The following is an 11,521-nucleotide window of genomic DNA, read 5'->3' as shown; positions in this document are numbered from 1 at the left end:
GTAACGTTTGTCTTGTCAGGGAAGTGTAATTTTTTAAAGTGTTCCTCTGCGAAATCGCATTTCTTGCTTAAACGGCTCATTCCCTGGAAACATTTCTATAGAATGCTGGAAATTAGTCGCGCATCTAATTATGCGATTTCCTAACTCGGATTTCACTGAAATGTATGTAAAATTTCGAGTGTACTTAGCGATTCCAGCAATTATGTACATGAAATTTTGAATGTTCTTTCTTTAATCTGTTGTTGCAATATTCTGCTATTTCCTTATCATTCTGAAATTCAGAGTTTTGTGTATATTGAATGAATTTTGCAATATTAATACTGTATTGTAATATCTGTTCATCTTATTACATCTCTTTCTGTGGTTTTCTTTGGTATTTGTTATTTTAATTTTAATTTTACCTTATTTGTCCGTTCTTTATTCATGCCTTTTCGTGTTATTATAATGCGCCAAAGGGTTGTTATCCCGTAATAAATAAATAAATAAATATTTTAAATGTTTCAGGATCGCGCGCCCTGCATTGATTATTGGTGTGATATTAAATAGAATAGTGTGCAAGTTCCTGAGATACTTTACAATTGGAATGGATTTGAGACTCAACAGAATCGCGCTGGAGGTGGTGAGAGTGGAGGCAGCGAAAGGGTGAGCGAACGACTCTAAAAGTGAGCTTGCTTTTTGTACTTTTGTGCTTTTATGTGTTCTGAACCTCGCGAACAGATATTACCAACTGTTCAATTTGTATCTATCCACTGTTTAACATTGTCCTTTTACCACAATGGCATACAAAACTCTGACAAAACCCTCCATGCAGAACCAGCAGAACCTGGATCGTAGTAATTACAAATGAATATTCTGCCGCGGTTTATAAAGTTGCATTTAAATATTTCCAGATAGTACCAAATTACATATAGTAAATTTTTTAAGTTAAGGTACAATTAATTGTAGCTAAGTAATAATAATAATTTTAATTAAAAGCAGTTCTCAAGAAGTACCTAATGCAATTATTGCTAAAGTTCGCGGACACGTGGAAAGTTTAAGGTTCAAATGAAACCTGTTGAGTTTATTTTGATTCTAAATTGAAATCAGTTCCAATTTAATTTCAAATTTAAAAAATGTCTAATTTCTAATTTAATTTACACATATGCTGATCATTGATCGGCCAAGTATTCCTCTACATTTTTCCATCCCTCTGTTCGAACAATCTCGAGTGTACGCCCCAAGAATACCCACCACCACTTACAATAAACGCGAGCCTCGAAAACCTGGTAGGAAAAGTTTTGAAACGACAACGAAGCGGGTTCGCGGAGTAATATATCTGTGAAAAATCGAACCGATGATCCGTGAACGTATTTCGCTCCCACGTAGCAGGATCGCGGGAGGGAAAGAAGCACCCACGGGATCGAAAATTCTCTCAGGCATCCTGTAGTCAGGGATTACCTTACCGATGCATGAATATTGAATGGTACGCTTCGTCGAGTTTTGAAAAACTCGCAGTTATCCACACTGGTGCAAACTCCATCACTTACAAGGGAACGGGTAATCGCGCCTTAACATCCACTGCTTATGTTCCACTTGTCCCCGAGGATACTTTTCAAGAATTTTATTTAAGAAGCCACAGTAACGAACAGAATTTGACATGTGAATCCGATTACTTACATTCATGCATTCTCCACGTAAAATCGTAGATATGTCCATGTTCTTGCAGTAATAAGGTTTTCTACAAGAGGCTTTAATTCTAAAGAGGCTTTCTTGTGTTTCTCTAGAGAAAATGTTACTCCGCTCAAGCAGAGCAAAGCTTCTCTATTAAATTTAATGATTTTATTGCAAATTATAAATTTATGTGTCTGGAAATGTATATTGAATTTAACAAAAATTGGATATGTGTGCCTGGAAGAAGATTCAGGGCCCTTAAAATTATTGAGTCGAGTTGAGTTGATACTTCGAGTTTATTTTTTAAAACCAATTGAACGATCTACTACAGGTGGAAAGAACAACCTGAATCCCCATTCTTCGTGTCAACCAATGCACTTGTTAGGTTATTAAACTCAGCTTAAAAGTGATCGTGATCTATAGGATGAAAGACATATTTCACTTAAAAGAATGGGTTTGATGTTACAGTGGTCTGCTATTTCTGTCTAACGACTTTTCTATGGGGAGTACTATCACTCTTCTTTTTTTTCAATCTCCTTCCTTTCTGAGATAATACAATGAGACACCCTGTACACGATTTCGCCGTAGCGGACAGCACTACGGAAATGATACAGACTCGTCTATCGTTATCGTTATTTTCTCTTCCTGGTATATCTTCGCGATGCCCCTTCTAAGAAGATTCCTTCATATCCGGTGGTACTTGTCTTGTTTCGCTCCATTCCATATTATTAAAAATAAACGCAGAATCGAATGGAAAAGCGCAATTAGAGCGCGAGTGGGGAACGAATATTACTCGAACAGTGGTTTTTCTGGTAAAAAAAAAATCAAATTCCGTAGTCGTCAACGTGCCTCTAAAAAATATTATTTTCGTTTCATTGTTTCCTGTTTGAATGGACTACATGGATTTTTATCGCAGGCTTATAACGTTTCCTGTTTGCGAGTTTCATTCTGGGTTCACCCTTCCATCTCCTCGGTGGCTTTTGTGAGAAAGAATTGCAAAATTCTCTGTTCTCTATCTATATCGACAGAGTCATGTTTACATGTGTACTGCTAGCGTTACGAACGGTAGTCTTTTCGCAGTGTACACGCTCGTATCAGAGTTGCATACTGCCAGGCGTTATCTAAAGTGTCTAGCTGGCAGATAACATATACCGGGGAATCAGCATCGAACACTTCTGTGCTTGCACGCGCGCGAATGCATTGACACAGACGCCCGAGCGTGAAATTGCATAACGCTTCTCGCCCACCGCAGCACGTCCGCCCCTAACGATCCATAATCGTTCTTCCCTTTCTCCCTGATCGGCTGGATCGCGAACGATAACCTCCCCGGTTCCGAAAGACTAACGCGAAACGAATGCCAAAATCTCTCGTAATTTCTCCGCACCTTGCTTTTTTTCGCGGGCGCCGATTTTATTTCCTAAAAAGCTGATCCTTCGGTGGAACACCAATTGCTGGTGGAAATCGAATTGCAACCTGAGACTTCTCGAAACGACGAACAGTACGAAGTAACGTCTCCTCCCTGATTGCATCCCGATTCCTCCACCTACCCTTCATACTCGATGAATACTCATCCGATTTGTACTTTAATTAGTAGAAAGAACCACCCACCGATCTCGTTGCCGATTCAAGCTAAACGTGTACCTATCTACTTGTGCGATGGTAGGAGGGATGACGCAGGGAGGGAAGAGCGCGACACGGTGTCGAGGTACTCGTCAAAATTTTCAGTGGAGCAGGAAGAAGTTGTGAATCCGTCTCAGCGCGAGGGAAACTTCAGGATTTGGGAAATTGGACTTCGTCGTCGAACGTGTTCAAATTGATGCATTCCGTGGACGATAAGGCCTCCTGGTAATTCAACGTTACAAGACAGTGGCGACGGGAGGGCGAGGGGGTGAATAGAGAGAGGAGGCGATGTTGAGAGTCAGAGAGAAAGAGGAGTAAGTGGACAAGAGGGAGAGAGGGAAATAAGCCCCGTTAAGCCTATGAATGCTCGCCGAGCACCGATAACAGAATTACTGCTGAGGGCTGTTTACACCGGGGCTACTGCAACAGTGCCGAGAGCAGCTAATTGTTTTAACCGCTCGTACTTAACTGGGCGGCTCAATAAGTCCCGGATTTATACAGCCACCTACGGAGGCCATGGCACAATGACGGCTTTAACGAAGCGGCCACGATAACGCTTAACAATTCCACGAATAAAGGCTGCACAATGTCCGAGATACGCCGGATGCAAATTTCGTGTTGGCACGTGTACGGTTATTAAGCGCGATCATCGGCTTCCTTTTCGTCTCTACCGAAGTCGGATTATTGATTAATCACTGGCAGGACTTTTGTTGAGGTGCGATAAGAGGCTGGCTCTTGCAGTCATTTGAGACCTCCGAGCAGTCAGACCTGGAGTTCAGGTATAATCTATCTTCAAGGAACGAAAAACATATATTTAGCAGCAGCTGGCTTATATTTCTCTTAAGATTAGAAAAGTCATTACAAATATTACAGAACGGAGGTAGAGTTATAAAGTGCGCAAGGTAGTTGGAAAGGAAAGCAGTGCTGTTAGCTATCTTATTCCTCGTTCTCTTTCCTTTTCTTCTTTTGGTTCATGCTGCTGGGAAGAATAGATATTCGCCTGAGTAATGTTAGGTTGATTTCAACCGAGTCTGTCTCTTGGGGGTGCTCGAAGCATCTGCGAACTTAGACTCTATTAGATTTGCATGCGCAAACTTATATATACAGAGTCTGAAACATTTGTAGAACTTCGTGGTGGTTTAGAGAAAAAAAATCGAGCAACCACTGGAAAAGCTACAGAGTTTTCCTTGCCAATCATAATTGAAAATTTACGGGTCACGATGAATAAAATTACAGCCAGTTTACCCATTACTAACTGCTGCATAAAGAAGTAATCTGAAAATGCAGAGGATAAATTAAAACAGCAGAGACCCTTGCAAGGTTAATTCCATTAGGGGTGCGCAATGAAGACGCCAGTAGAAAAGTAAAGACCAACAGATAGAGCTCCCCTCAAAGCAGCCAGCCCCAGCGACGGAATATAGAAACAGAATTGAAGGAATAAGGGAAGGAGGTGATAGAACTTCACCCAGCTTCACAAGCAGAAAACGATTTACCTTCTTAATCCAGCGCCATAACATGGCGCGGACGTTTTAATCACGCCCCCGTAAATTCGAAAAGTTCTTTCCCTTGCGGTAACTCGCCGGGGCCGAGTATCATTTTCATGCATCTTCAGAGAACCACGCGCAAAGAAGGGGGGGATTTGAATTCAAGAACGGACAGACGTCCCGGGGGGAAATGAAACGTCGGTGGTGGTACTTAGTCTTCGCGGAAACGTTTCTGATTCTCCGAGGATCGGGCATTGAAATTCAAAGGGAGGCCCCCTCGGGCACGGGGTGTACAAGTTTTCGCATCGTTCGTAGGTCTAGGTAGCACCGCCCTGGCGAAGCTACACCGTACCTCCCGTTATTTCTTTCGGCTCCTTCCGAGTTTCTGTTTCCAGCCGCGCGGGCTCCCTGTTCCGCGCAGACCGATTCGTGATTTAATTCCGCGGTCGACGAAAGTTTGCCGATTGCGAACGAAATCGGCGAGCACGAGAGGCGCGGGCTGCCTCGGGTCTTTGAGCTCGGACCCGAAAATTTGTCGGAATATTTCGTGATACATTTATCCAGGCCACCGGCAAGACTGCAGCAGTGGAAAAGGCTTTGTGAACTTCTCGCCTTGGGATCAGGAGGAAGCTGAATTCTATTTGCTACTGTGCGAATGCAAATTGCCGCGCGAGAGCTATTCGCCACAGGTAAATGGAGAGTTTATGTGTTCATTGTTGCGACACTTAAGGGGTTCGTTCGACCGGTATGCATTGTACTATTGTGGGGTCGTCTGGTGCCGCGCATAGTTCTCGTGTAAATGTGAGAGAATAGAAGCAATCTTGCGGTTTTTTGTTACACGTTTTTCACGGGTAGTATTGTGCTCTTGGTTGCAGGTGTTTCCCTTGAATTTCTATTGCTTGAAAACTTTGTAGACCTATCTTCGTTAAGATAACCACTGATACATGCGCGTGTGCGCTATAAAACGTAATTAGAAAATTATCATACTCCTCATGAAGAGCTTAATGTTCCAAACTGTTTCACTTCCTGCGGTAATGTGAAAAATAAACGTCACTACAGTAGGAACAAAATCAACTGGCCTCGTAAAGCCGTCTATTCGCATTATACTTTTGGTGCGCCGTTATATCTGCCGTCCTGTTTTATGTATCTTTGCTAATAATCTCTGTGTACACGCTCTGTTTCGTCCAGTTACAAAGGCATGCTTGCATTACGCGAAAGTAGAAGTTATGGCATCGCTTGATTTTGGTCCAACTATACTACACACTTTCATAGAGAAGATTGGAAAGTAGATAAGCTCGGTCTAAGTTTCCTCTTATCTGCAACGAATTAATTGCATCAACTTCGCGAAAACGTTTATTAACGTACACTCCGACGGAAATTATGTGCTATTATTTTCATAACAAAATTACTTGACACAATTTGCAGCGTACACAACAAGATGGAATCATGGGGTTCATATATTCACTGCAGTTTTACATTCTGGTCGCACGCCAAGTAGTTTGTTCGTGGCTTGCACAAACGCATGCTTGTAGGCATAGGCGGGAACGCATTATATTACAATAAAAAATCCGCTCATTGGGGTGTAACTTCAGCCCCTTCCATTCGAGTCCTGCGAATATCTCAGAGTTACCTCTAGCACAAATCTTCCCCCCCCCAAATTTGAAGGAAATCTTCAAAGACTGCTTCCAACTGTGCAGCTGATCATCAACTATGAGGCTTGCCAGTTTGTGTTTCCTTTACAAATTCCACTTCGAAGTAGGGTATGTATAGTTCGACCAGAAGGTATAGAAGTGAGCGAGAACCCGTAAATGTCGGGAACCCGAGGTCGGGACGGGTCGGGTTCCCGAAAATTTCGGGATTCCCGAGAATGTCCGGGATTCTCGAGAGAGTCGGGACTCCCGAAAGTGTCGGGGTTCCCGAAAATTTCAAGGACCCGTTTAATGAACACGACATCACACATTCAACGCATCATAAAAAAAAGTGTAGAGACATTGTTGATTTTCCGAAGTACCTACAAACATCAGTCAGTCCTAATAATACGAATCCCGAAACCCTCGGGGAACCCGTCCCAATCCCGAGAAAAACTCTCGTCCCAACCCGACCCGACATTTTCAGGTTCTCGCATACATCTGAATCAGGGGTGCACAGGGAGCCGTTTTTAACGCCTAGCTGCGAGCAACCCGCCTGTCCCGTTGCTAAGGTAGAATCGGTGAGACGAACTGCAGTAGCGTACGTGCATTTGGTATGACTTGAACCCAGCTATATACACTTCTGCAGTTCTCCTCACCGATTCTAAGCTTAGCAACGGGACAGGCGGATTGCTCGCAGCTAGGCGCTAAAAACGGCTCCCTGTGCACCCCTGCTCTAAATAGTAGGATATGAGGTTAGGTTTGGTTAGGTTAGGTTGGAAAACAGTTTTTACACTGAACCTCGCCTTTGCGATTGTCTTCTTCTTTCTTTTCTCTTGCTTGCTTATATATATATATTTGTTTGTGCAATAAAGACGCTTAAAAATAATAATACAGTAGAACCTCCACTATCCGAATTACTAAAGAGCGATGAGAGTTCGAATAAGAACACATTTGGACAGTAGAACTGTGGAATAACAACTGATCGGATACTATATGTTCGACTGTACCTATGTAGATACGCAGTTCTATAAAGTTAATTTGAAAATCGTTTGAAGCAAACCGGCGCCACAGCTCTCGAAGGTGTGAGTCGCGTTTCAAACATCCGCAGCATCCATTTTGGTATCGGGTAGAGAGTGTTGGAAAAAACAAACCTACCAGCAGCGTAACGACGCGAACTATATCACAGAAAATGTCGTCCGTGTTTTCATTGGCAACTATGCGCCGCGTGTGTACGTAACAAACTCTGATTGGAGCAAATCCACGTAAACTCGTCTCCTGCCAGGGGCGCTGCGGGAAATTCAGGGGAAACTTTGCCGTTCGGTGGGCAAGTGCCAACGTTGCACGCCACCGTGAAAAGCCCCTCATTGTATTGCAAACCCGATTTTCAGAGTCTACAGTGCCGAAGAAAAGAGTAAGCAGCGTGGCGAGGGCGCATTTACTGTTCCCTCATAGAAGCATTACCCTTCAATTTTTCGAAAGAGCACGACTCCCACGTTTCGCGCCCAATTGCTTCGTTACGTTTCTCCCATTATTCCGCGCCCGGCTCCGGTCTGTCGTGGAATCGAAATCGGAAAGCTCTAAATAACCGTTCGCGCCTCGTTCACGCCTCCACGCGATCGATACGCGGCACTGTACTTTCAGCCGTAAAGTCTTGACACCTTGAACTTATTGTAGAGGATGTCCCGAAGGTAAATTATTAAACTATGCTCGTATCTTCTGTGAACGGAAATAGGAAACAGGTGTTACGCACGGGTTAGGATAATAATTAAGGATGAGCTGCCCTAGGGATTTAATTGCTCAATAGGTGTTTGATACTTTGAGAGCTCCAATATTCTATGCTTTTCATTGCTCTTCATCAATCGTGCAGAAATACGAGTCTGAAATATTCTTGAGCTTAGAAATGTATTATTAAAAAGTGGCAGAAGGAGTGTGTTACGTGGATGGACTAATAAAGAGATAGCTGGAATTAAATTAAAATAATCTTCTAAAAGGCAGCACTTTTGTCGATGAAGAAAGTGTAGAATTTTTATTTTAAAATCCATCCAGGATTAGGGGTTGGAACTCGGTGGATGTATATATGTGGCATATACATGATTATATGTATAGCGTAATCAGGCGGCAATGGCTGGGTCAGGGCAGAAAGTTCGAATTTTCCGGGAGGAATTTTTCTATTCGCGACGCGGAAAATTCCAAGTGCAAGGCTGGGCGACTGTTCTTCGCAGAAACTCGTTCTTCTGCCGCAGCCGATAGTGGTAACACCGTGCCACCAGGTTCCGGAGTAGTAGTACGAACTTTTAATTAGGTGCACGCTCCGGCGGCGTGACTTCAACGTAAGGGTATATCGAGGCGAACTCTGACCTCAGTGAAGATCGATTTGCCGTCGTACGACCAAGCTCGCGTCTCTTCGTTCCGTGCGGACGGAACACTAATTGCCATAGCTGAGTCCAGTAACATATGATTCTTGGCCTACATTCCCGAGCCGTTTTTTTTCCCCCGCAGAGATTGCGTGCAAAATTAGTCGTTTCGATTTAAAAGCGGCCACGTCGCGTAGAAATTAATCGTAACGGGGGGATGTGGCGCTGCAGCGTGTAATAAATTTATAATTATTTGGAGAAATGGTGTCAGTGATATGGTAGTTTTTATGCGCGGTGTTGAACTTCAAAACGGGGTTGTGAAATATCGGGTAACAGGGTTTTTGGAGATTTAAAGCAATTTGACGCACTCGTTAATAAAGCTTTGGTAAATGTTACGTGGAATGATTGTTGATCCACGGAATTCAGATAATAGTACCTATCATATTCCTTGATTACAATTTAGAATAAATGACCTGTAAAAGGTTTCTACTTAATTACTACGTTCCAGTTAGGATTACTAAATTTGTCCCCTTATCAATAATTATTATTTTCAATGGTATTAATACAGAGAATCGCATGCCGAAATCTGGATTACCATTAATTATGCAGCAGGAATCCTTATACGTAGTTCGCGCGACCGCGATCTAAATTTACGAAAACTCGAAGGGAATAGTAGGTAGCCAGTTTGCAAGCAGCTTCAATTTTCGAGAAATTCGCGTCCTTTGGTCGTGGAGCACGCCAGCAACGTTTAATCACTACGAAATTAGGATAACCTCGTGCTGCGGGCACGTGGTTAAGCCGAACCCCGAGACCTAGCCACCTATGATGTGGTCTTTCAAAGTAGATATATACACGCCCATGAGAAGGTGCAGGGGTTGGAGGAAGATGCAGCCGCTGAGGAGGGAGGCCAGAGAAAGACAGAAACATCTGCTAGACGGCGTTGGTAATCAAAGACCCACCCATTGGGATATCCAGAGCCCTCAAAGTTAAAGCCACTCCGGTAGCTTCGTCATCACCTGCTGCCAACCTCAAAATCAAGAACCATATAGGGTTACACACCATGTCAAATCTGGCGCACCGTGAACACACTGCGTGATATTAAGTTTCGTGCAATGAATCTTTATAAAACGAACCCTGGGTCATGAATTTCAATATCAATAACCCTGAATTTGGTTATGCATTGGGGGTGGGCGTAGCCAAGGAGGGGCAGGGAATAAATTAGTCGTTCATCCAAAATTAAATTAATTTCTTACCGAATAGAAATAAATTAAATTGTGAAGTAATTCCGCGTTACACGGCATTACATACGTAAATTCATAATTCAGTTTCACTATTTATTGCCCCTCCCTGAATGAAACCCCGGCGACGTCCCTGTGCATTGGTCATCATTCGCCTAATGCTGAGAAGACACGAGGGTATTTCTTCCTCGTTCGTTCGAAAAATTTGTCTGAATTCTGTTGCTAGTGATACTTGATGTGGAAGTTCCCTGTATCTTCGTGGATTTTATTATTGTTCAGAAAAAAACTTGGTTTGGGGGCAGGTAATATGTTTCATGTATCACGTGGAATTTCCACTTCCTTCTTATTACCCTACCGTCAAGGATCCAGTCCCTGATCACTTAAGAGTAACTACCGCGGGTTTTTAAACGTGTAAAGGGAAAAGTTTACCAAATTTAAAAGATTTTTTGTTATTTCAGTAAATCTATGTTTTATCTTTAATTTGGTATTAAAAAAAACTGCACACATAAGAATAATTATTTTATAATTTAACTTTGAAAGTGAAAAATGCAAAGGGAGCAGTTCCTGACCCCCTTCACACGTTTTACTATCAAATTTTTAGCTATCAAATTTTGCGTATAAATTTCAAAATACTTCATAATTATTTAGTAATTTGTTAGAATAAATTTGTATCACAATAAGCTTATTATTTGGTTTATTTTCCTAAACTGATTAGGAATTGGGTTCTGATCAGGAACTGAGTCCTTGACGGTATGTATTCAGCGAATGTTACAACGAATACTCTAATTATTGGTTATTCCCACTCGAACATTCGAATTCTAAATCGGTAAACAAATATTACAATCTTAATATGGACCTTACATATATATTCATCCTGGAATCCCAATGAAACCTTATCGATCGAGTACCATGAAATGTAATCAAACCGTAAATAGAATGAAGACATCGTTGTACATATATCTATAATTTAGTCGTCTCTAATAAGTATTTCTAGAAAATTTTAGAGTATGACTTTCAAAACTTCTTCGAACATTCTTTAAAATAATACATTTTCGCACTTTCTACCTCATTATTTATTTTTCTCACATAGTTACTAGAAGACAGACATTTTGCAAGCAACTCTATCATATATCTTAAAATTAGACGTATTTCCAATTAAAAGAAAAAAGGAAGTTACTGCGGCGAATGAGAGCTGAAAGGAAAATATAAAATAAGACTAAGGTATCAGAGAAGCAATCGTAAAGTTTATCAAATCACTATTTATCAAACGCTAGGTTCGAGTTTGCAATTCACGGTATCGATCACAGGATTTTTATTTATTCCGTTGAGCCGATGTTGCTCGAGGCAATGCCTAGATGTAATCTTCCCTTTGCGTTTTTCACTCATCGAGACTTGCACACCGATTACTTGGCACCTGCCCCGACTACCCACTCTCTGTAATTGCATTTCGACGACGATCGATGCGCATTATTGTTGAATCGCGCATTAACGACGTCATTAATTCAAGCGTACGACGTGAACGAGATCGTTCGCCCGTACATATG

Source organism: Andrena cerasifolii, chromosome 11 (genome assembly GCF_050908995.1).
Source record: "Andrena cerasifolii isolate SP2316 chromosome 11, iyAndCera1_principal, whole genome shotgun sequence".
Classification (NCBI taxonomy): Eukaryota; Metazoa; Arthropoda; class Insecta; order Hymenoptera; family Andrenidae; genus Andrena; species Andrena cerasifolii.
This window is presented reverse-complemented; position numbering follows the sequence as displayed.